The sequence below is a fragment of the Taeniopygia guttata genome, chromosome 12 (genome assembly GCF_048771995.1).
Source record: "Taeniopygia guttata chromosome 12, bTaeGut7.mat, whole genome shotgun sequence".
Lineage (NCBI taxonomy): Eukaryota > Metazoa > Chordata > Aves > Passeriformes > Estrildidae > Taeniopygia > Taeniopygia guttata.
This window is the reverse complement of record NC_133037.1, coordinates 1,601,740-1,627,252: the sequence shown is the minus strand read 5'-3', so window position 1 is coordinate 1,627,252 and position 25,513 is coordinate 1,601,740. Positions and strand designations below refer to the sequence as shown.

The 25,513-nt window shown below is 46.3% G+C and overlaps 1 long non-coding RNA gene across 3 annotated transcripts in view; it reads right to left on the bottom strand.

Moving 5' to 3' along the window:
* Positions 1-25,513, bottom strand: part of LOC115497025 (uncharacterized) — a 97,932-nt gene that overhangs the window by 8,332 nt on the left and 64,087 nt on the right. Inside the window, exons 8-11 of one of the 3 annotated variants that reach the window (XR_012057848.1) lie at positions 21,056-22,340; positions 20,645-20,759; positions 7,443-9,481; positions 51-5,927 (exon numbers count right to left, since the gene is read on the bottom strand). This is a non-coding gene — a long non-coding RNA (uncharacterized lncRNA). Of the gene's footprint in view, positions 1-50; positions 5,928-7,442; positions 9,482-20,644; positions 20,760-21,055; positions 22,341-25,513 lie in introns of those variants that run through there. The other 2 variants (XR_004369145.3, XR_012057847.1) reach the window with 2 other exon arrangements.

Below are 25,513 nucleotides of genomic sequence, written 5' to 3'. Positions count from 1 at the left end.
TTTGGATTTGGGGCTGTGTCAGTCCCTCAGTGTCTCTGCAGCAGCCCCACATCAGGCATCCCTCAGAACAGCAACATCCTTTCCAACTGGTTGTATTTTGAGTTTGTGCTGGAATCTGGAAGGCCGAGCAACCTTCTGCACCATCCAATTACCTCCTGCCCTCCCAAGTGCTGCGTGCAGGTTTTCAGCCCAGGCTTTTGTGGGGATATAACAATACCTTGGTTTTGCCCATTTGAAAATATTTCCGTGCCCTATACAGAGTGCCCAGCCTTGCAGAGTGCAGAAAACTGAATAGAAATATTGCAAAGAACACTGTTCTTTCAAGTGCCAGTGGCATTAGGAGGCCATTTAGTGCTTTAAAGAACACCATTTTATTAAGTATTTCAAAGCAGCTTCGGAGCTATTCTTTCTTATTTTGCTGTTTAAACCTGTAAGTTTGAAAATTAATCATTATAGGACCTTTGATGCAAAAATCTATGAGTAAAATAAATTCTGAGGGCTACTTTCACACTAAGTTATATTAAAACACTCCTTCATGCCACTTATTAATTTAATGCACATCTCAGAAAATATCTTAAATATCAGCAATAACATTCCACTAAATAAGCCAAACCCCCTGTGGCTTCTCGATTTTTCTACTTTTTACATCTAAGATATTTCTCATGGCTTTTCAGTGACCTTTAAATAAACTTGTGGGGTTATTAATTAGCACGGTGAACAATAGATTCCCATTTCACGGGCAATTTCATGGTCATGGCCCACCAGAGCCAGGCTCTGCAATGTGCAGAGTGTCTCCAGCAGAGGCACCTTCCCTGAGAGCACCTCTGGGAGCACAGGCCAGGACGGTTTTCCTCAATTCCTGAGGGCTGAGCTGAATTCTGGCATTGCCATGGGTGAGATCTTGGAGGAAGGGTCTCACCCAGAAGGGGAAAGACACATTTGAAATGTTCACAAGGACAGCAACAGCTGCCCCAGTGCCTGTGGGGACATTTGGGGTGGCACAGGAATCACGGCCCCACCATCCCAGGGAATTCCTCACCTCCCTATTCCCGGGGTGAGCTCCTCTAGTCTCTTCTCAGTTACACTTCCTTTGGATTTAGCACAGAATTTAATTTGAAGCAGTCACTTTGCAGATGGGTTAAAGCAATTTTTTATCTCTTTTTTAGGTTTCAAGCAAGGGAAGATGAAATGATGCCCGGGATTGTATTTAAAAGCGGACCCTGTTGGGTTGGCATGGGAGATCCCCACAGGGGTGGGCAGCCCTGGCACAGGAGTGGCTGGGGCTGCCCCTGGATCCCTGGCAGTGCCCAGGCTGGACACTGGGGCAGGAGCAGCTGGGACAGTGGGAGGTGTCCCTGCCATGGCAGGGGTGGCACTGGGTGGGATTTAGGGTCCTTCCAACCCAAAACTCTCTGGGATTTGGAGAGGCTGTATCCCCACAGCTCCCTGGGATGGGAAGAGTAGGGGATGGAAAAGCAGCAGGAAGAGGAGGACAGGGGGTCAGGCAATAAACACTTGCTGTTAGTCCAGGAGAGCATTTCTAGGCTCAGTTTGGCCCTGATCTCAGGGGAGGACTTAACTTAGGGACCACAGAAAATATTTCAACAGCAACAACGCAAAGAAAGAGGGAAATCATGGAAGAAGGGTCCATTTGGCAAAAATCCCCAACAAGCCAAGTAGGTAGAAGCTGGGGGCACGGGGCAGGTGCCAGCCAGTTGCCATAGGAACCCATCACTGCAGAGCTCTGGGCCCAAACACTGCAGCAGGCAGTGATGCCAAGCCTCAGGAAGGGCTGCCCTTCCCACTGCAGCTCAGGAGCTGAGTGCAGCTGCCTGGATGCTGCTGCCATTCCTGCTTTTCAGTGATTTACAGCCCAGCTTTCATTTGCTATCCATATGCTCGCATTTGAGATAACATTATGTGCATCATTTTCTGGGAATATACTTACACCACAGTGCACTGCATAAAGCAAATAGGGTATTGATGGGAAAGAAATAACAGAATATTAAAGCAAAATCAATAAATGCCTTCAAATCTCATCTCTCAGCCTTGCTTAACTTTGTTTAGGGAGGCAGGGAAGTTCCCAGGAGCTGTGGAGCTGGCCATGCTCCCAGCTGGAACGAGGAGCAGGAAATCTCAGAGACAGCAGCACCTTCCTGGTGCATGAGGGGAAAAAAAACCTAAAGAGAGAAACAGGATTATAACCCAGAGCTATATTAATCAACAATTAGCATTCAGCTGGGCACCTCCACACCAACCAGCTGCTGCCAGCTGTGACACAGCTCAGGCTGGAGGGCAGGCAGAGCAACCACCAACACTGTGCTAATTGTTCCGATAAAAACCTCAGCTTCTTTCACTTCTTATCAACAGGATTATTCAGTGTCATCTCCGTTTTCCAGGTGGGGAGTGCTGGGCTGGGGGCACACCAGGTTCCTGCTCCTTTGAGGTGCAGGAGAAGGTGCTGATGTGAAATATTTTTATATAGGCCAATCCTCTGCCAAAAGTGGGTCCAGAATTAGGTTAGTAAGTCGGTATTTCCACACAGGATGATGTGCCCTGCTTTTCCAAAGTGCCGAGTTCCCAGCTCAGAAGTTCCCTTGTGGGGCTTGAAACTTTATTTTTGGCACCTGGTTTTGTTGAGAGACCATCTGTGACAGCCAGCACTCGCTGCCACGTAATTAATGCCAAGTTACATAAGCCATTCATGAATAAGCATTATTTTCCATATATTAAGCTTGCAGAGACGGGCTTCAGAATTGAACTGGTATTTAGCAAGGTAGGCCTCCAAAATTGTCAATTAATGCTCCTTGACATTTTCTAAGTATGTTAATTTATATTAAACCCCTGCAGCCAACTCTGCATAAGATAACTCCGAGCCTCAGCCATAAACTAAGAAGAAATATGCAGTTGAGGAGCATTATGGCTGCTCTTTGTCATCTCCCTGACATAATGCACATTGTGTATGCAATGCAGGGAAGATAAACACATATATAAAGCAGGCAATTACCTCAGCTCACACAGACTATCATATTTATGGTCATTTGCAGGGTTGGATGTAATTCATTGACTTTAGGTGCTGGAGTAAATACATCACTCTAACCCCACGGGCCAGGCTATGAAATGCAGGTATCAAGATTTGCTGCCATCTGCTAAGCCACAGAAATCTCCACCCTCCTTCCAAAGTGCTGGTCAGGGAGAGGAATGATGAGAAGGGCTGGGATCAGAGCTGCTGGCTGCCAAGGAACAGCTGGCAATGCAGGCAGGACACAGCAAGGAGAGGGTTAAATGTGGTAAATCCACAGATTAAAAGTCTCGTTCCTATGAAAGGCAGGTTGAGTGGCACTTGGAGAGGATTATGGCAGGGTCACAGTCTGATCAGTCAGAACAGTGCTGCTGTGTGGTGGCACTCGATGATCTTAAAGAGCTTTTCCAACCTCAAACATTCCACAGTTCCGTGCTTTTGCAAGGAGATGGCCTGGGCTGAGTGCTTTGCTCAGGATCAGGTGCCCACCAGGGGCTTGAGGGGACAGAGAGCCAGATTCCACATGGATGTGAGCACAGATTCCACATGGATGTGAGCACAGAACACAGCAAGAACAAGGTGGCTCAGCCTGGAGAAGAGAAGGATCCAGAGAGACCTCAGAGCTCCTGAAGGGGCTCCAGGAGAGCTGGAGAGGGACTGGGGACAAGGATGGAGGGACAGGACACAGGGAATGGCTCCCACTGCCAGAGGGCAGGGATGGATGGGATATTGGGATGGAATTGTTCCCTGGCAGGGTGGGCAGCCCTGGCACAGCTGTGGCTGCCCCTGGATCCCTGGTAGTGCCAAGGCCAGGTTGGACATTGGGGCTTGGAGCACCTGGGACAGGGGAAGGTGTCCCTGCCATGGCAGGGGTGGGATTGGATGGGCTTTGAGGTCCCTCCAAACTCAAACAGTTCTGGGATTCTCTGATCATGCTCACCTGAGCCCAGCCAAGGGGCAGAGCTTGCAGGGTCACAGAGCTGGCAGGAATTGGGCACTTTGGTGCCCTGAGTCAGAGCCATCCCAGCCCCACAGCCAGCCTGGGATAAGGACAGGGCCTGGACTTCTCAGACTCCTTGCCCACTGAAATTGCCACTCGTTTTGTACACAGCATATGACTAATGAGGGGCAATTAAAGCCCAATTTCTCTTCCCCCGTGCTCGCTGCAGGCACTCAGCACACAAATGTGCCACTTGCATTTGCTGCCATTTCACAGCCGGTTTCATCTGATGTGAAATGGGGAAGGCAGTAAAGAATCAAATCAGAAAAACCATTTAACCTCCCAGATTATGAGAGGATATATCACTCAAAATGCAGCACTTCCCAGATCCTCAGTTAAACCAGAATCAGCCAGGCTGACTTGAATCCCAAAGATATCCAGGCTGTAGAGACACGGAGCCGTGACCTGACAGCACAGGGAGCTGGAGATGGATGTTCAGTAAATGTAGTTTTCAAAGGATATTCCCAGAAATTGGAAACATTTTGCAGTTATATCTCCAACAATCACAGTCTATTCTATTCCATAACCAATATGTGTGATTACTTGAGGAGATATAACAAATGCAAAATGCTTTAAAAAAAGATTTTGAGAGTGATAAAAAGATGAATTACACAAACACAGCAAGAAAACCAAAAAGAGAAGGGCTGCTCCAGAAGAAGTACAGCTGATCCCTTCCTGTTTTATTGCTTTGGGAAAGGAAAAAGGGGGGATAAATTAAGCACTTCATTCTGTAAGTAAGTTTTAAGGTAATCTGATTACAACAGCTCCCAGTAGCACCATTCCAGAGCAGCAAAGGATAAAATCAATAATGAACATCAACATTTCCATTTTGTTTAGTGGCTCTGTAATTGAGCCATGAGAATCTGCCTTTCACTCAGGGCTTGGCCGAGGGAGGGCCGGGACTACCCCAAGCGGGATTTCTCCAGGAATTGCTCATTTACTGCTGAACAAAGAACACCACGGCTCCAAAAGTGATACAGGATGGGATCCTGTCCCATCCATGTCCAACCCTCCAGGAATGAGAATTCCCATGGGATCCTGTCCCATCCATGTCGAACCTTTCAGGAATGAGGATTTCCATGGGATCCTGCCCTATCCATGTCCAACCCTCCAGGAATGAGGATTTCCATGGGATCCTGCCCTGTCCAACCCTCCAGCAATGAGGATTTCCATGGGATCCTGCCCCATCCGTGTCCAACCCTTCAGAAATGAGGATTTCCATGGGATCCTGTCCCATCCATATTGAAACTTTCAGGAATGAGGATTTCCATGGGATCCTGTCCCATCCATATTGAAACTTTCAGGAATGAGGATTTCCATGGGATCCTGTCCCATCCATGTCCAACCCTTCAGAAATGAGGATTTCCATGGGATCCTGCCCGTGGGAGAGGAGGGAAGGGCTGTGTGACAGCAGAGCCATCAGGAGGGACAGATCACAACAGGCAGCAGTCTGGAGGCTGTAAAAATGAATGGGTTGTGTTTCACTGGGTTTGATGTGGTCGTATCATCTGTAAATTATCTACCCAGCCATTTTTCCAGTTAGCCATTATTCTGTCAGGCCAAGGGCTGCCAATTCCAGCCCTCCCAACCATATGCATGGCTGTAAACCTTAAAAGCAGCTGTCTCCAAAGCAAGCTGGTTCGGGAAGAATAGGAAAGCAAATTACATAAAAGCAGATTAACTTCTCTTTAACTTCCTTTAAAATATTTCTTCCCCACGGCCTTGGTAATCCCATTTTTTAAGGGAATTTGGTCTCTTTATTTGTTATTCTTATCAGTGTGACTTGAATTTAAAGCTTCATGCTTCATGTTTGTGCCCAGGGACCTGTTGTGATGATAATCCTCAGGCTTTTCCACGGTGGGAATGGCTCTTTGAGCAGTTTTCCGTCTCTTGCGCTGATATTTCCTATGAGACAAAGACAGCCAGGGAATGCTTGGTACCTTCAGCTGAAGCTCCTCAGTGGACAGCAGCAATTTTTTGAGGTTCTTGGGGGTTTTATTGTTTTCTCTTTTAACTTTGGACTGCTTGGATATGTGGCACTCACCTGCCCAGAGGAGCTGTGGCTGCCCCTGGATCCCTGGCAGTGCCCAAGGCAAGGTTGGACAGAGCTTGGAGCAGCCTGGGACAGTGCCAGGTGTCCCTGCCCATGGCCAGAGTGGACCTGGATGAGGTTTAAGGTGTGGGATCCTGTGATCCCCAGCCCACAGATGGGCAGCTGAGGCACCAAACGGGCACCAGGGGCTTGATGGAGCAGGATCAGCCCTGTGTGATGCCCAAGGGCAGCGTGACCACCTCAGTGGGCAGCTGTGGCTGCTGTTCCACTGCCAAAATCCCACCGGGAAGGGCTCTGCAGAGCACAGGAGCCTTGAGCAAGGAGCCAGGAACCCACCCTGGGAAAATCGCGTGCGGCGTGAGAGGAGAGGCAGATTGGTCCTTGGGGACAGCAAGAGATCAGAGAATTAAAACTGAATGAGCTCCCTGTGCCCTCTGCAATTAAAGGGGACTTGAAAGAGTTTCAATTTGGTGATATCATTAATTTCCCCTGCTCCTCCTTGCTCCCACTGCAGTTCAGAAGAGTCCTCCACTGTTTATTGACTGAGTGATGAAAGACTGAGCTGAAGAGACGCAAGAAAAGAAAAGTTTAAAAAGTTTTCAGCCCTTTCATCAGTTCTTTAAACAATGTTCAGAAAAACATGAGAGACAGGCTGTGCTTGAGAGAAATGTTGTAATGAAAGCTGCGTGCAGTGGGCTTTGCTGTCCAAATGTGACTCGAATACTCGCAGCCCGATGGCGTGTGAAGATTTACTTGGCAATTTTGTCACAAACAAGGCTGTTAAGAAACACATTTATACTTACCAGGCTCTTTCCCTTATTTGCTAAGGAGAAAAACTGCTTTGGTGCACCAGCCAGGTAGGAAATTATGCATGTAAGAGTTTAAAAATAAATGTATGTGCACATGTCTGGCAGGAGTGCGGGGATCTCAGAGAGTATGGGTCGTATCTGTCAAGCACCTCCTAAATAAAACCTGCTGCAGAGCACCCCACACTCAAACATTTCCACAGATTTCTGCCCTGTCTTCTTCTCCTGTAATTCCTTGCACTTTTCTCCTGTAGCTGGAAGGAAACTGAATCCTGATCACCCCCAGAATGGTCCTGTAGGTGATGGGAGCAGCAGAGGGATGGGGTTCCACACCAGCAGCCCAGCTGGTGTAAAATGTCCTTGCCTGGAATTGCTGCCAAGTCTGATTTTCCACAAAATCCCAGAATGTTTTAGGTTGGGAGGGACCTTAAAGATCATCCAGTTCCAACTCCTGCCAGGAACTAAAATGATGATTGGGATCCCTGGTGCAGTAAGGGTTAACATGAGAATCCAATTAGAATGAAATCCTAATTATTTCAGCAATCAAAAGCGGTGACTCACCTTATGAGGGAGCCAACAGATGCCATCAGCACAGACATTTTCCTTGTTTATTTTCTTGTCTTCTCAGACTGGGAGGAGAACGTGGGGGATCCCATTCCTGGCCATCTGGCATTAGTGTGAAAAATACAGTGTGAGATACTCCACAGTTGTCTCAGCAACTCCCTTCTGGATGACAAATTCCCATGTTCTTGTGACAGCTTTGTTTTTTTCCAGGCTCTGCCCACCCGTGACAAAACCCCAGGAGATCTGTCCATTTACAACCCCAGCCTCAATCAGCCCATACTGGGACCCAAGAAAAGGGTCTGCCTTATGAAAACTGAATAATTTTTGGTCAGAACTGAGAGCTCCAAACACTGGGGTCCCAGGTGGTGAGGCTGGTGCTGATCATGGGCTCCCTGAGGGCGGCCCCTGTGGGACTCCAGTTCTGGCAGGCGATGCTGTGCATGGACTGACCATCAGGGACAAGCCCAGACTTGGCTGGCAGTGCTGCCTTTTTGCACCTTCCCAAGCAGAACAAACTTGGCCCCAGTGTGGTGTTAGCACACGGAGACCCCACTCTCTGCAGAGAGCAGGCCATGAAAGCTGGGTGACCGAGGCCAGCCTGAGGTGACATTTCAGGCACCATGCTCCCCTTGCACCTGCAGCTGCCTCCACAACACTCTGCATTTGTCCCAGAAAGACTGAAGAATGAAAAGCAGCTCCCATCCCATTTTCCTCCTCCTTGTCTCCCTCAAAGCTGCCCTGGACGCCGCGGCACTGAGGAGGCAGCTGTGGGAGCCTGACGAGCTCCGTGTGCCCAAGAGCTGTCTCCTAGCAATAGGGAGGATGTAAAAGCCTCAAAATAACTCCTCCTTCCATTTCTTGTCAGTGACTCACGCTGTATTTGGGGTTGGGTTAGGATTTTTGTCCTGGCTGTCTTACAGCAAATCCACTCGGCCTGCACGTGTGGGGTGAAACGAGGCTTGGAAAATTTGAGAGCCCAGGAACATCCCAGGTGTTCCCACAACCTGGGGCAGCTCACAGCCTGCTGGCACATGAGAAGAAGCGGTGGCAGCTGTGATGATTTGCAGTTATGACGTGTTTTGTACAACCTGAGCAGGGAAACCACCAACTCTGCTCGCTGTGTCCCACCAACACTCAGCGGATGCTTTGCAAAACAGAGGGGAAATGGTTTTGGATGTGTGGAAATTGGGAATAACCGCATTCAGGGTGATGGAGTGATACAGTCTGAAATGATGGGAGGTGCTGTCTGGCCTGACAGGGGTTTTAGCAGCAGTGCTGAATAAAAAAGGAGCAGGTTTCCTGTTCTGCTGTTGGATTTACACCATCCCACCACCAAGCTGTCATGAAGGACTGTGGAATTGTCCAGGACAGAAATAAGTATTTAAAACCGAACACACAACTAAATGGCCAGATCCCAGACCTAGAAGTACCTAGACATCTTTCTAATCTCCCCCATTATTTTCTTATCTTTTTCTTTTCCTGAATAATCCTGGCCCTCGACTTCTGATTGAAAAATACCTAAAAATAGTTGTGGAGAAGAACTCTAATGAATTATGCAATGGACATATGCTCTCACATGAAATCTTGATGTTTACTTTATCTGATGTCATGCAGAAGATGGAAAGCTGGGACTGTGCTGGGAATGATCCCAGCTCTGCAGTGGGATTCTAGGTCACACCCCTCCATCCCTGCTCAGGCGTGGGAGCACCTGCGAGAGCAGATGGCTGGACAATGTAGCTGTGGCTGGTGGTTTAATTTTCCTGGATTAAGGAGCAAGGACTGTGCAAGGAGTTTGATTTGCTAAAGATGCAGCAGCAGCCCTGGCACAGGAAAACCTTCCCCAGCTCCGAGGCTGAGCCGCCTTCTCACAGAGCTTCTGGTAGCACTGCAAATCTCCAGGCAACTCATCCACCAGTCACTTCCCAGTTATTGCCATTTGTATTGCTTATCTCTAAGAAATTCCCAGCCAAAAAAAGAGAAAATTTAAAATCTACCTTCCAGCCACGCAAAGTGTGAAGCGCCTTGTCCCGAAGTGACTGTAAAAAGGGGGAGAACAAGGAAACAAAGATCATTCCTTTGCTTTATAATTCCATCTGACTGCTTCTCCTCACCACGGTGAATCAGCAGATTTCAGACCTGCTGGCTCCAAACCAAGGCTGCCTCCAGAACATCTTCATCCAGCATGGCCTGATGCACCACAAACCTTCTGCAGCTCCTGCTGCTGCTCTGGCCAGGGTGAACTAGCTGCCAGCCACCTCAGCAGCTCCTGCCTCCCACCCCTGCTCACAGACACAGCTGGAGCTCCTCAGCAACTCACAGCTGGCAGCACCAAGCCCTAAGAACCCTTAATCATGACAACCATCTCCCACCAGGAGTTTTTGAGGATGAACTTGGACAAATCTTGTCCTGAGCAGTAAATAAAGAATAAGTATGGTGCTGGAGAAAGAATTGCTAACCTTAACAGCTTCAGTCTGGCAGGGATTAATTAGCCAACAACAATAAAAAAACCCCACTATTTCAGAGATGGGGGGAAATTAATTCCAAGTATAACTGCATTGCCTTCCACTGAAATCCATTAGGAGGGGATTTAGCCCAGTGTGGGCACACAACATATCACTACAAACTCATTCCTAAACCCACATGGACAGATGTGAAGATTACCACGAGGGGTCTGAGATTTAGAATTCATAAATGAATTTCTTGTTTCTCTATAGAGGGGCATAGCAGGATTATGTGGAGAAAATTACACATTCTTGTATTGAATTTTAGTTAGGAGCAGCTTCGAGATAAAATTAACCAGAGTAGGGAATGGATTATAATAAAACAACACTGATACTAAAATAAAAAGGAAATTACTCTCTTACTTTCACACCTATCAAATTTAGAGGAAGGAGAAACCTACGGAAGCACTGTGTGTATTATCAGGACAGTCAATGAGACATGAAACAAGGACGAACTCCATTTGCCTGGGCAAAAAGCCCAGCTTGGAAGTAATTGCTGTAGTGGTGTAGCAGCTGCAGATATAGCCAGATCAAATCCAAAGATCAAACGCTTATTTCATTTTGATAAAAGTCATTAAACCACAAATCAACTCACTCTGGAGTAGAGTCAGGAAATAGCTCTGTATATACCATCTGCACATAACTCTCCCTAATAAATTAAAGCAGTGACAGCAGATTTCTTTTGTGAAATCCTCAAACTTATATTTCATTAAGTATCAACATTTCTCATTTGGATTTTGTTCAGCAGATAAGCCCCTGCACCGTGTTTCCAAGCAGAGCAGAGGATTTCTGGGCTGTGCTGGGCCCTGGCAGCTCAGGGCCAGGCTCAGAGCACGACTCAGCCCTTGGCCTCTGGGCCTGGAAGAAGGCACAAATTGAAATATTCTTCTGAAAACTAATATAAGAGCACAACTGTTGGACTTTCCTAATAAAACCCCATCACTCTGAACTCCTGTATATTAATGGATTCTCTGCCTGTGCTATGCCTGGAGATGTTCTTACTTCAAGTAAAGAAGGGAGTCAGTCCCTCAGGAGACTGAGGCAAAGTCAGGCTACCACAGGTGATGATATGAAAAATGACATTTATGCTGCAGGAATTTAATTAGGCTGAGAAAGAATTTGTAGTAAAGATGTCACAATAACTCAAGACAAAATGAAAATCAGTCCAAAGACCTTCAATCCCTAATTAGTTTGGGAATAGTAGATTAAAGATAAACTCAGAAAAATTGGTGGAGTGACTGGCTATTAGAGGCCACAAGAATGGAGCATGTCACCTTAGATTTTTCATTTTTTGATGCTTTTCAAGAAGACCAAGTGCAGAAAAGAAAATCTAAACTCCGGGAGCTGATTTCTTTCTTCAAGAGATCAAACGCTTTTGTTTTTAATAAACCAAATGACAGCCACAAGCCTTGGTTGTTGACACTGATTTTTTTCCCTGAAATAATGAGCTGCGTGACACCTTGGTTATATATGGAAAACAGCAACTCTGTGCACAGACAACATTCAATTTCTGTGTACTGCTGTTTGAAAAGCAAGGGAGAAAAGGTCTTTCTGATCATCCACAATAAGTTATTTTCTCCGTGCTGGCTTGTTCTGTTCAAGACAAATGAAAGGAATAACAAAGCAGGATGTTCACAAAAGAACCAGGAAGATTTTTGAGCTTGGTGATTGATCTGGATATGTTCACATTTAGGCAGGAAGAAAGAAAAGGTGTTTATGCAAAACATTTTGCAGTCGCCACTAAACAGATTTTAAAGCTTTTGTGATTCTGGAGGAGTTTTTCCAGCTGAGCCCTCATGTCCTACCTGGCTTTGGGGTGCTGATGTCCTTGTGTCAGGGGTATCTGGCTGCTTCACCCCCTCCGTGCCAGCAGCAAATTCCTGCTGATTTCCAGCTCCCAACACAGCCATGGAATCATGGCATGCTCTGGGTTGGAAGGTGTGACATTCACATGAGAATTATTCACACAATTCTGTCTCTCAGGAGAAGCACAGAGAGAAGAAGAAACAATCTTTATCTCTGCTCCTTGGTTTTGCCCATGTGAATGTGGTGTGGGGATTGTTCATCTGCAGTGATGGCTGGGCTGGATTCTGGTGAAGTTCTTCAATGGATCCAGCTGTGCTCTCAGCATAGAGTCACGAGTTTGAGTTAGTTAGATGGGTAAGTAAGAAGTGAGTATGTAGAATAGGCTAGTATCTCTTTAAATAGTATATTAATGTAATGTAGTTTTAATAAAGCTATCCTTCAGCCTTCTGATCTGGAGCCAGACATCATAATTTCTTCCCTGGATCCAGGGTTTGTTACATTTTCCTATAGGAAGGGTCCTTAAAGGTCATGTCATTCCATCCCCCTGCCACCTCCCAGGCCGCTCCAAGCCCCATCCAATCTGGCCTTGAGTATTTCCAATATATTGACCAAGCAAAAATAAAAGGCACACACTTGGGTCATTCAAAACCCTCATTTTATGTTTCTATTAAAGGAAGAGACCTGAAGGAGGAAGCAGATGGAAATCCTGGGAAGAGGCCACCCTGACCAGGGGATTTTCTGTCCATGGATCTCTGAATTCTCCCTAATTCCCATGGATTCTCTCCCTGACTTAGGCAGAAAAGCAAGTCAGGGAACTGACCCATCCTTCATCCTCCAGATGTATTCACTTGAACAAAAAGAAAGGAAAAAAAACACAGAAAAGACAATATTGTCCTGTCTGTCTGGCTTGGAGAAGGGGCCTCACCCTGCATCCCACAGGTTGTTAAATCTATCACACACTGCATCTTCTTCTATTTTATCCCAAGTGGAACAGATCCAGCCAATCAGGGAAACTCAAAACTGGGAAGAAAATACATTTACGAGGGAAAAAAGCAGCATTACATAGCTTGTACACATGGTAACAGCATTAACAGAGGCTGTTTTGTGTTGTCATTCAGCTGCATCCCTGCTTGAAATAATTCCTTCAAACATAACCTAAAACATGGATATAGTGAACAGAGGAAAACAGGAGCTATCCAAAATCTGCATCCCGAGTGCCAAATTTGCTGAGTCGCTTTTTATTTTAAATTTCATGCAACCCTATCAATCCTCATTTCTGCTCTAAAGAATTTCCCACTCTGGCTGTGCCAGAGCCCTTCCTGCACGCCGTGTCCCTGAGAACACTCTCAGTGCCTCACCACCACAAACCCACTGTGCTTTAAACAAAATCCTGCGCTCTGGAGCTGCCCATCTTCCAAAATTCCTGTCTTTGACCTTCCTCAAGGGCAGGGCTGTTCTGCAGGGCAGTGTGAGATGCTGCTCTCAGCCTTGCAGAGCATATGGTGCTCCCCATGCCGTGCCCAGGATGCAGGGCCCTGGCTGGCCTCGGGCTGTCTGGGCAGGTGCAGCACAGGCTGCTGCTCTGCTGCTGATTCCTGCTCGTTAGTCACTCTCCCCACTCTCCTCCTCGCCTCCAGTCATGCTGTTCTCCTCTTTGCTGGAGTGTTGAACCCAAGTAGGAAAGGTATCCTTCAAAATGTTCAATCTGTCAGGCTTTGCTTTCGACCTTCTGCAGGGTCATTGAATAGTTTGGGGTTGAAGGGACTTCTGAAGTCATCTAACCAGCCACCAAAATAGGTTTTTGAAAGTTTATCCAAACGTTTTTCGTTATGAAGGAGGGGTAAATTGCATTACACACAACAGCAGGCTGAAAATCTGCTTGAATTTTTTGAGTCCAATTCCCACAGGCAGGGAGAAGAGGGATTTTTATCTCAGCAGCACTTCAGGCTGATGACACTTCCTTTAAATCTCACTTTGTTTGGTTTCTTCATTAGAACAAGAGAGATTTCTGAGTGGGGAGTGAGTGACACCCAGGTCAGGGCTCCCCAGCAGCCTGCTGCCAGCGGCAGGAGGGGATGGGCTGTGCAGGAAGCTCAGCAGGATGGAGAAAACCACAATTCTTGTACGGGGAGTAGGCAGGGAAGAGGGCAACCACGGCAGATGGCAGAGCTGAGGCAGCACCCATGGCTCGTGCTGCATGACAAGCTGTCTCTGGGAACAGCAACCCTATAATTACACACATCCCTCACAGCACGGCTCCCTGCCTGGAGAATCCCTCCCCACAGCCCCCTCAGAGGCTCAGAAAGAAGGGTGTCACACTGATGCCTTGATGGGCTTACCTAAAAACAGAGCCTAAACAAAATCAAGGCAATAAAAAGCAGGTTTTTTTGCTTTTTTTTTTAAGGATATTCAGTACATTCAGAGCATACAAAGCCCTGCAGGGCTACACCCAAAAATGTACCATGGGTCATGGGTTTTTATTATTTTATAAGTTTGGTCCATTTGCATATTGAGGGTGAATCTGCCAATTCCATCTGCAGCTAGTGAAGTCACTGACCCCAAGTTTGCTCCCCCAACTCACTTTTGTTCCCATCTCTCTGCCCTGAGGCACTGAGGTGTCCTTGATTGCCAGGCCTGGAGAGGAATTGCTGTGTCTGCCCCAAATGGGGAAGCAGCAGCTCACACTGTGTGTGGAGTTTGGACTTACAAAGTGAAGAACTGCAGGGTTACAAACAGATGGAAAATAGAAAATCTAAAATCCTAAGGCATCAACACCACCGAGGTGCACTGGGGAAGTCTCTGAGAGGGGAGAGGAGCTTGGGCTGTGCTGGCCAGCCCAGCCCTGCCCCGTCCCTGCCTGGGTCCAGGGTCACTCGGGGCTCTGCCCTGCCCTGCCACCTCCCTCACCCCATCTCATCACCCACCAACACCGAGAGCACCTCTGGAAGCCCAGCACACACAAATCTTCTATTTTAATGTCAAGGTCTGAGTCAGAGCAGAGAGTTTAGAGTTTACTCTCTTTAAGATCTATAAAATTAATTACTGGTCACTTGATAAAATAAATTGACCCTATAATAAGGTTTCTAAAAATGCAATTGGTTTAGTTTGTTAAATTACATTTGTACACAGTACCAAGTTCTTCCTTGCCTTGCACCTCTCCTAATGCTCTCCTCAGTGAGTGTAAGACTGGCAGAATTTAACCTCTAATATAAAAGTGGCATGCACTTATTTCCCTGGGGAACTGACCCAATCCAGAGCCTATTTATAGCATTTTCAAAAATAAATCCTGAGGCAAGAGAGTAAAATGCTGTTAGGAAAGGCTATATTTGTTGATAAAACTATGGAAAAAAAAAAAAAAGTAATATAGCTGTGTGTTCCATCCAAAGTTACTTTCAGTGGGTGTTGTAAATTTTGAATTGTTACTAAAACTGTGTAACTCAGAACTAAAGTGGGCCTGAAATCCCAGAACGGTTTGGGTGGGAAGGGACCCTAAATCCCACCCAGTGCCACCCCTGCCATGGCAGGGACACCTTCCACTGTCCCAGGCTGCTCCAGCCCCAGTGTCCAGCCTGGCCTTGGGCACTGCCAGGGATCCAGGGCTGCTCTGGGTACCCTGTGCCAGGGCTGCCCGCCCTCCCAGGGAATAATTCCTTCCCAAAATCCATTCCCCATCCGTGCCCTTGTGGAATGCTGCACAGGCAGACAAAGCTCCCTGCAGGACCCTCACCAGTCCAGCCCTGAATGTTTCCTCCCTCTGTGACCTGCAGGACTGGAGGCCACAGCTCAGGACCTGCTCTGATGGCCCCAAGGCAATCCTGTAGAGGGTGGTGGCTCCAAGCCAGCTGGGATGATAGCAGGGATGTTTCCCAGAGCTGTGACACAGCAGGAGGAGGATGGGGACACACTCTGCATCTGTGACAGCAGCCCTGCAGAAGTCCCTGCTGGAGGGAAGGAGCTGGCTCACCCCAAACCAGCAGCCAGCTCGGACAGTCAGGCAGCAACAACAGAGTGAAGTTATTTGGCAACACAGATGGGCCCTGAGTCATTTCTTGGATCTGTCTCCAAACACAGTGTGACAGTCAGAGCTACAGTCGGGCTTTGGAAGAGCTTGGCAAGGAGCAGACAGTGATAAATGTGCCAAATATCCTCTGACCTTCTAACTGTCCCGTTTTCCCATGGCTGTGTCCTGCCTGTGGCTGCAGTTGCCATCAGCTGAGCCCACAGCACAGCAGAGACCACTTCAGTTACTGGTCTGGAGTGGTGTTATTCCAAAAAATCCAGGACACTTGAGGAAAGCTCACTTGGAGCTGACTCACTGAATAATCTTTCAGAATCACATCCGCGTTTGGCCTGGAGCAGAGGAAAGATTAGAAATTCCCCATCTCTGATTCTCATGAGTACAGATTTCCATGCATTCATCAGTGCCCGTGGCACTGCTCTGCCCGTGCCACACTGCAGCTGGAAGTGCAGGAGGAGGGATCACAGGTTCAGGGCTCCGTGTGGTGGAAAAGTCTCTCCTCCAAGCCGAGCTGCCAAAGAAAGGCTCAGCAGTCTCTGCTGTCCGGTCCCAAGGCAGTTTATTGCAAGTTATCTAAAAGATTTTCTCCTGGAGCTGCTGTGGTTTGCTCACAGCTCAGGCAGAGGCACACACACACCCTGACATCCTCTCTGACTCCCGACTGCTTCTTCTCTCCCCCTCTGCCCAGGGCTGTGCTGTCTTTTATATGGTACATTACGTGTTACATGGGTACAGTTTGTCCCCAATGCCTATTACCTATATTAAATGGTGCTTTTCTATCTTTTATATGGTACATTACGTGTTACATGGGTACAGTTTGTCCCCAATGCCTATTACCTATATTAAATGGTGCTTTTCTATCTTTTCTATGGTACATTACGTGTTACATGGCTACAGTTTTTCCCCAATACCTGCTACCTATGTTACAAGGTGCTTTTCTACTCTAAACCAATCCGTAAGTGCCAGCATCACCAAGAACATGGAGGCAAGAAAGAAGAAGGAGGAAGAATAGGATCAGGCCCAAATCCCTCCATCTTAAAAATTCTGACCCCCATGTACAAAGTAAAACCCCCCTGTACAGGTGTTAAAACCCCCCTGTACAATACTAAAATTTTTCCCCTTTACTTTGTAACTACTTCTGCTATACCATCTAACCCTCTGTGACCGCTTGTTTCACCTTCAAAGTTGGTAACTCATTCCATGGCTCAAACCCAAAATCACAGCTGTTTCCAGCTGCTTGCCAGGGTCTAAAATGTTTCTGACCAAGGCCTGGAACCTCCAAAAATGTCTGAGGGACATTTTGAGTTCCAACAGCCCGTGGGAAGCATCCCAGCCTCAGGAGCCGGTCACAGGGGACACGGGATGGGGACGGCCAGGAGGGAAGAGATGTCCTTTCGGAAAGAACCACAATCTTTTCATTCTCTGCCTGTTTCTCTGGAGAGCTGGGAGCGTTTGTCCCCTTTCATTCTCCCTGCTAACTTTTATCAGCAGAGAAAAGCAGGCAGGAGTGACACTGGAGCAGAACAGCTTCTCTGTGCCAGCAAAGTGAGACTCAAAGTCACGGCGCCGACTTCCTGTGATGAAATATTGATCCAAAACTCTGTCACACAAGAAGTGCTTTAAAATCACCCTGTTCTTATGTACAATTTTTTTTTTTTTTTTAACTGCAGCCTAGTGCTACCAGATAGCTTCTGTAAGTTACATACGAAGAAAACCAACTTTTAAAAAAAGGCAAATATACCTTGTGAGGAATTTCAAAATGAATTATTGTGTTCAGCTTGAAATTCTTAAAATTCATTGTCATTTTCAGCAGCAGTGAAACAAAAGGAAGTTCTTTTCCTTATTCTGTAGACATTATAACTTATCAACCCTCTCTTCCTTATCCTTTGGCAAAAAGGAAAAGAAAATAAATTGGAAGAAGAATTTTCTTGCAGCAAAGTTACCCAAAACCATGATCAATGTTCTCCAAGCAGGAAAATCTGAAGGAATCAAAGGCTTCATGAAACATTCATGGCAACAATATGCTGACAAATAGTTTCTCAGTCAAAACTTTTCCCTGGCTCTACTTAACATGGCCTGTGTGAGTTCAAGAACTCATTTCTGGAGCAGCAGAAGGCCAGAGGGGTTTAGCTCATCTAGCTGGGCTTTTTTTCCAAACAAACTCCACAAATCCCTTGAGGTCACTTGATGGAGCTAAATAAACCCTCTGCTTCTCTTGGATGTGCTGACTCAACTCCCACCCCAGCCTAGGTCCACACAGGGTCCTGGGCTGAAGGACAATGGACAGGAGCTGCCAGGCCTCCAGGTATCCATGAGAAATCCCCCCATGACCAGAAATCCCATTTGGAGCCAGCCCAATGCCCCCAGACAAGGCTCCAGCCCTGTCCCCCTCTGCTGCACAGACCTCCCAAACCTGGGGTTTGCCTCACATCTACTGCTTGGATGAATTGTGAAATGATTGCCTGCTGATCATTAGAAAAACTTGCTGCAACAAGGTAAAAACTGGGATGAAAGAAATCAGGTGGCATCCCAGGAGCCATCACTAATTATTTGGTACCTAATGAATGACACAATTCGCTTGTTGACCTTGTCAATCTATGCACAGTTCTAACTAATTAATAAAAAACTGAAACTACCAAAGGTCTGAGATGTTTTTGGTCGACTTTGACCCAGAGTGACACCTGCACTGATCTGGAATGTTGTTAGAGCTCAGTGACACAGGGCAGGAGGCACCAGAACACCAAATGCTGCTCAGATGAACTTGGCAAGATTCTGTGAATAAAATTTCATGGCCTGAAGCTGTGCCACCTTGCTGGGATAGCATCCAATGTCTCCTGTCAAGCTCCATAAACCAGGGTAATGAGTGAGGAGCACCTGGCCGGCCCAGGCAGGGCTCTTGTTAGCCAGCACAGGACTCTGCTGTCACCTGGGCAGGGCCACACCAAGAAGGGACAGTTGGCCTTTGCAGGAGGGGCAAAACCCAAGGGACAGCTACAACAGAAAAGCCAAAATCATTCGTGGTGCTGTTGTGGGAGGTTTTCAGTCATGGCTTTTCATGGTGTGAGCATCGCTCAGAGACTCAAGAGCCCTTTGGGGCTCTTCAGGAATAAATGAAAGCCTGTGAAAGCTTCCAAAGTGTTTCAAGTGAACAAAACTTGGGTGTACAACTACACCCTTGAGCCTGGAATCAAGTGGAGACAAAGGGCTGCCAGAGTGGAAGACACCTTCCTCAGAGAATGTACTCACTTCTTTCCTTGAACTCTCTCTTTCTCAATTCCACCTTTTATTGATAGATGCAAAGTAAGACTAATGAACTATTGATAACCCTGGCACAAAGGATTATTTGACAAAGCAATTTCATTTGGGGGCATTGATTTATATGTCACAACCAGAGTACAAATGAAGATGGTAGTTAGGAAGGATGAAGTTGAATGCTAAACAGGTTGGCATCCTGTTTATTCCTAAGTCCTGCTTTAAATGCTCATAGACACATTTACCTGCACCTCTGCATATCCAATATATTGAAAAATATGGTTGCAGATTTTCCTGTGATTAATGGTATTTGGGGAAACACCTGAAGCAACCCAAATATTCAAACAGGGCTGATGTTTTGAAGGGCCTGAACCATGACAAGGCATCAGACTGGACAGCTGGGTTTGAACCAGGATTCCCAAAAACGCACCAAAAAGATGTTCAGGCACACAGGGAATCCACAGGTGAAAGCAGGTGAAAAGAAGGGGTTTGTCCTAAAAAGCAAAGTCTGAAATGTGCCTGAGATGGAGAGGCAGGGGCAGAAGGATGGGTTTTACCATGGCACACTGCAGTGCCCTGTGTCCCCACAGCCTCTCAGAGAGCTGGAGCCAGTCAGAGCCACAGAGCATCTCAGCACCTCTGCTCCCAAGGCCCAGGAAGACACTGCTGCCAAATTTTAATTCTCTTTGTCTGTGGTGTTCACCTGACATTTGTTGTGATGCCAACTGCTGTGTTGTTGTGAAACCAGGAGCGAGAGTTGTCCTCTTTCGGTGAAACCAAAAGGAAATTTCAAAGTCTAAGACACAGCCACCTGATTTTGTGTGCTGCAAAAAGGCAGCCAGCCCCCATTTCTGTCTTTAAAGGCTTTCTCCAGCTTTTAAAAGGCACTGCCATGGCCTCTCCCCAGCACAAGGAGTCCCTCCAGATCCCAAGCTCAGATAAAACAATACAAGGGCAGTGCCCAGGTGATCTGACAGTGCTAAGGCAAAACCAATATCCCAGGATTTCCAGAAGGCTGCTCCACTCGTGATTTCAGTGTGGAAAATTGTAAAATAAAACTGAACTTTAATGAACTTTCAGAGGAAAAAGGTTTCTTTGTTTTAATACAAGACACAACAATAGGACATTGCCCTGCCTTAGGCTCTGACACTCAAAACCCATCTCCAATACTTTAGGGATTAAATTATTTTCTGAAAGTCGACTCATTCCCACCATTATTACTGCTATAAAGCTGTGAGGTTTTTTTGCTGCCCCCCTTCTGTTTTTTTCCAAGGCTAGAAATAGATTGAACTGGCACTTCAGGATGCTGAGCTGCAGTTTCAGTTGAGCTCTGTGCTTCACAGAGATTTATCAAAAATGACAAGATTCAACATCTAGGAGATGTCTTGTAGTGCCCAGGAGCTCAAAGAAGATGCAGCAGTTACAACAGTAACTAGAGAGAAATAAGAAAAATGATAGAAAAAGAAACACGTGGTGCTCGAAAATCAAAGCTCTGGCAGGAATGGGCACTTGTGCTGGTCAGCACTGGCCATTAGTGAGCAAAGAGTCACTGCCTGCCTCCTCCAGATGAAAAACCAGGGAAATCAACCCTTCATTTCAGCTGTAAACTGCCTGGCAGGTACCTGTCAGAGGCCACAAGCTGCAGAGGTTTTCCCCTGTTCCAGTAGCAAGCAGTGTGGAATTGGGTGGAAGTGAGGAGTGTCTGTCTGTGATCACTTCTTCTGAGCTGAGCCTTCCCTGCAATAAAACATAGCACCCCATAAATGCAGTCTCTTTTTCACCCACGTGCATGTAATGCAAGTTATATGTGAAAAAGGCTCAGGAAAAATGGGAATATCTGGGCAGTAAATGTGTGTGAAGTGTAAAAGCACCTCCTGGGCATGGTCAGCCTTTGCCAGGATAACTCAACAAACCCGAGCAAACACTGGTGGCTGAGAAGCACCCTGCAGGCAGACCCCAGCATTCCCACTGCAGTGGAATTCAGGCACCGATGGAGGCTGGATCCCAGCAGATAAAACAGAGAGCTAAAATACCTGGGGGCTGTTTCCAAGTCAGGCAGGTCTCTACAGAGCTGGAGAGAAGAGCAGTGAGGGAAACCTCAGCAAGAAGGTCTCTTCTCACAAATAATATTGTAAATGTAGGTGAACCTGGTGGGAAGAAATTATGATGTCTGACTCCAGCTCAGAAGGCTGAATGATTTCTTTATTATAACTATAATATAATATATTAATATACTACTTAAAGGAGATATTAAAAATACAAACCTACTTGTTCTAACTACCATATCTAACTCACAACTCGTGACCCTCTCTGAGAGCCCAGCCCCAGAATCCAACCAAGCACTCACCCCAGGGAAACAATTCTCCAAACACATTCCACATGGGAAAACAAGGAGCAGAAATAGAAATTGTTTTCTCTTTCTTTCCTCTGTGCTCCTTTATGAAAAATCTTGAGAGAGAGAAGAACGTGTTTACCACAAAATAATGGTTCTAACAAAAGCCTGCAAGAGATAACACTGCCAAACAAAAAGTTTGCATAACAAAAAGGGATCTGAAAAAGAAACCTCCGCAGTAAAAGAGTCAGGGAGGAGGTTACAGGTCTCCTAATTCCTTTACAGAGGTCAAAGGCAACCAACACCAACCATGCTCCCCTCCCCTCCCTGAGCCAGGACCTTCTCCTGTAGAGATGTGGAAACAGCCTGAAGGAGTTAGGCTAATCCAGGCAGAGGCAAAATGGAAATAAATCCCACAAGACCGCTGGGAAAACTTAATCCAATCTTCTCTTGTGAAGCAGATATTATTCCCCTTTTAGTTGCCTTCAGTGGTGATAAAGTGCAGACAAAGGAGATAAGGGACTCGCACACCTCACATTTCACCACTCACAGTAAATACACTCCTCGCTTTCACTTATCTTTCAGCCTGGTATGGATTTCCTTTTAGTAACCTCCTGAATTACAATCAAATTATACTTTCAGGGCCATTGAATTGCATGGCTTGCAGTACCTTAATGGGTTCTGTTCTGGCTGCTCAGGAAGGACTTGTAATCCCTGTCTTCTTCTATATTTCAGGGAGCCTTAAGGACGTGTTTCAGTGCCAGGCAGAACAGCCCAGGCTTCACTCACCAGAGCAAATGCCACACAAACAGTGAGTGCATGGGCAAGTCAGACATGTCCTGGAGGAAAAATATTAGTACTGAATGCTTCTTCTTTTGCCTTGCAGTGCCAGCCAGGGTTTGGGGGGCACAGTAATCCCAAAACTCCCTTAGACACGAGTTCTGTGTGATTTAATGGCACGGTTGATAGCCCAGGTACCGGCTGGTCTGCAAAGTATTTGAAAATAAATGGAAGTTTTAATGCTCAGGAAATGGTGCAGAGTGCCACATTCCTCCTGACAGCCCATCTCTTAGATGGGCTTTTATCCTGCAATAAAGAAGTTGTTTCTTTGTTAGTTAAGGGCTCTGCAAAAAACAAAACTCAGAGCGTGGTCGGGATCTTTGCTGGGCTGAAATCAATTTTTGAATTATACAAACATTTAGGTAATTGAAATTGAGAGGGAGGATAAACACAGGCTGAAAGCCTAATGAGACCTCTTGTTCTGGAGAGGATCTGGAAGGATCTCAAGGATGCAAAATGCCCCTCCTGCACCTGAGAGCAGGTCCCAGAGCTGCTGCACCAAACCATTCCCAGGGAATCCCTGTGATCCCCCAGTCCATAAATGCTCAGAGGGGAAGTGGGGACACTCTGGGGGAAGAACATCTATTCCTTCAAGGGGGAAAGAATACAAATAACATGGAAAACAGCAAATTCTGCATTGCCACAGCACAGGGGACAGTGCCAGGCCCAGGGGACAGTGGGGACCTGCCACGACCTTGTGGAGCCACCAGCCTGTGACACTCGATGCTTTCCAGCTACATCAGCAGGTTCACTGAGAAAAACTGCACACTGGAGATAATCAGAGTAGGAACTGCCCCTGTCTGCAGCTAATGGAGGGGAGATAAAAAATCTCCCTCCTCCCTTTATTCATCCTGCTGTTTGCAAAACCTTATCATGTTTTTTCCAATTGTATTCCCAATAAGCCACAAGGTAAGAAATAGTGTTTGCCAGCTCTGAAGAGAAGTAATCTCTGTTGGCAACATTTCTCAGGGAAAAAAAAACCTGTTCAAATAAGATGTGGGAGGAAATTTCCCCCTCAGACAATTTGAGGAGCTGTCGACAGGCAGCAGATGAAAGGCGAGGAGCGCTGGATGCCGCGGGCCGTGCAGGGAACATGGGCAATGGCTTCAGCAGCTCTGGGTTCAAATGGAAAATTAATTTCTTTCTGAGGGGATCCAAAGTGCTGTTCATGCTGTCCTTCCTCTAAACACTTGGTGATTTAATTTTGCTGAGCGCAGAGAGGGATGAGAAGAGAGTCACTAAAGGAGGGAGCTCAGCCCCAGCTCCTGAGGCAGCCCTGGGGTCACGGTGACCCCCCCAAAATCTGTGTTTGACCACAATATTCACTATTTCTGCCCCTCACTTGGAGCAGGAATCAGCCTCCACGATTAATAAACTCCAGGAGTTTATTAAGGCAGACAACAGGATTTCTGCTGGCCAGTTCAGGGTGGAACGAGATGATATCTAAGGTCCCTTCCAGCCCAACCCATCTGATCACTCTGTGATCAATTTTGCACTGCTTTTCCCCAGCATTAATATTTCTGATGAGAAAATAAACTGTGACAGACATGTTCTACCCTAAAACCGACATGCTGCCTTAACAAGAGGAGAAAAATGGATGAATATAAAAATGAGCATAATGAATATTCAGATACATTTGCAAATTAAGAGACTTCAACTGTGTCCTTGTCCTTTGTGCGTTTTCCACAAATATTGAGAGGGGAACTCTCCTGGGAGAAGCATTCACCAGCACAGCAAGTTTTGAAGAAGGAACCCACTCAATCTACAGCAAATATTCACAACATGAACATTGTGTGTATTCACAGGAGAAAGATGATTCTGGGAACCTCCAATTAGGCAGCAGCAGCTTTTCCTATGATCTCAGGAAAGAACTAAAGAAAAAGGCTTATTTTCATAATTTTTTCAACACAGATTTTTGAAATGGGAAATACAAACATGAGAAAAAGACAAACTTTGCCAATGAATTATTCCCTCAGAATTGAGGGGGGAATGCCCCCTTGGGCCAGGCTGGGAGCAGCAGCTACCCTAAGTCAGGTGTGTTGTTAGCTGTTTGCAGGAGCAGCTGAACCTGTGTCTCTGATAAGACACCCCAAACCCCAACAGAACCCAAAGCAGCAGCAACATCCCGTATTTACCCTTTCAGTTGAATCACCACAGTGAAGGGACATGAAAACCCCTCCCTGTAATTCCACCTGGAGGCTTTCTCCCACACTGAAACATTGCACATTGTGCAGTTTTGTTAGATTTCCCTCAGAGATGTCCAATAACCTTCAAACAAACCCAATTCGTAACACCACCAGATGCGCTCATTTTGCTTTTCATGGCAATATGCTGTGAGAGGTCTCTGGGTGGGAGGTAACAACCCAAACAAGAACAATTTCTGTTTTGCTGGTTTGAAAGCGGAGCTTTCAATATCCTGGCCTGTCTCTGAGTTTTTATTTAAACTCAGGGGAGTTTAAACTTGGGGAATTTTTCAGTTTACAAAATGGCCCGACAAGGATAATTAGGGTTGAAACACACCTGACAATTCCAAATGCTCCCTGTCAAGCATATGGGCTAACACCTATTTTTTATTAATTCCCTGCTTTTCAAAGGGTGATACAGTTGTATTAGAAGCAGTGTGTAGGTGGCTCATTTTTCCCTCCTCACATGCCCTTTGACAGTAGTTTGAAATAACATTCATCAAACAGTGTAAAAGAAGTCAAAAGATATTAATTAAGCAACCCAGAATGAAAAATAAGACGTCTTTCCAAGAGGACTTGCATTATTCAAGTTTATAGTGCTGCACAGTGCAATTTTCTGGGAAGAAAAGGCAGGATAATGGTGTAACCCTGCTCCACTATGAAACAGCACATTTGGAGCATCACTGGTGATAAGGAAGTTCTGAAACTGGGAGTTTTCTATTGAAGATTTGCTCTCAATAGCATGCAATATATACATACATAAATATCTATTTGCTCATCTATCATTGCTGGCACCTGCCCCAGAAGGAATTGGAGATTTCTGATCCTCTCCCTGCCTTTTGGCACTCAGGGTTGGGGCAGAGATGGCAATGCCGTGTTTAATTCCATCTCGTCAAGTGAACAAAAGCCGCTTTTTGGAAGTCCCTGTTGTTCAAGGGTGTTCAAACAAACATTGTCCAGGTTTTGCCCAGCAGCCACACGTGGCACTGCAGGGCTGGATTCCAGCTGGATTCCTAATTTCATGTTCATATTATCAGCTGCTCAGGGCAAAATTACCCTGATTTCTAAAAGTGTTAAGTTTTCTTTTATAGTTCTTTTGAAAGTTCTAAAGTTCTCATAAAACTTCTTTAGCCTTC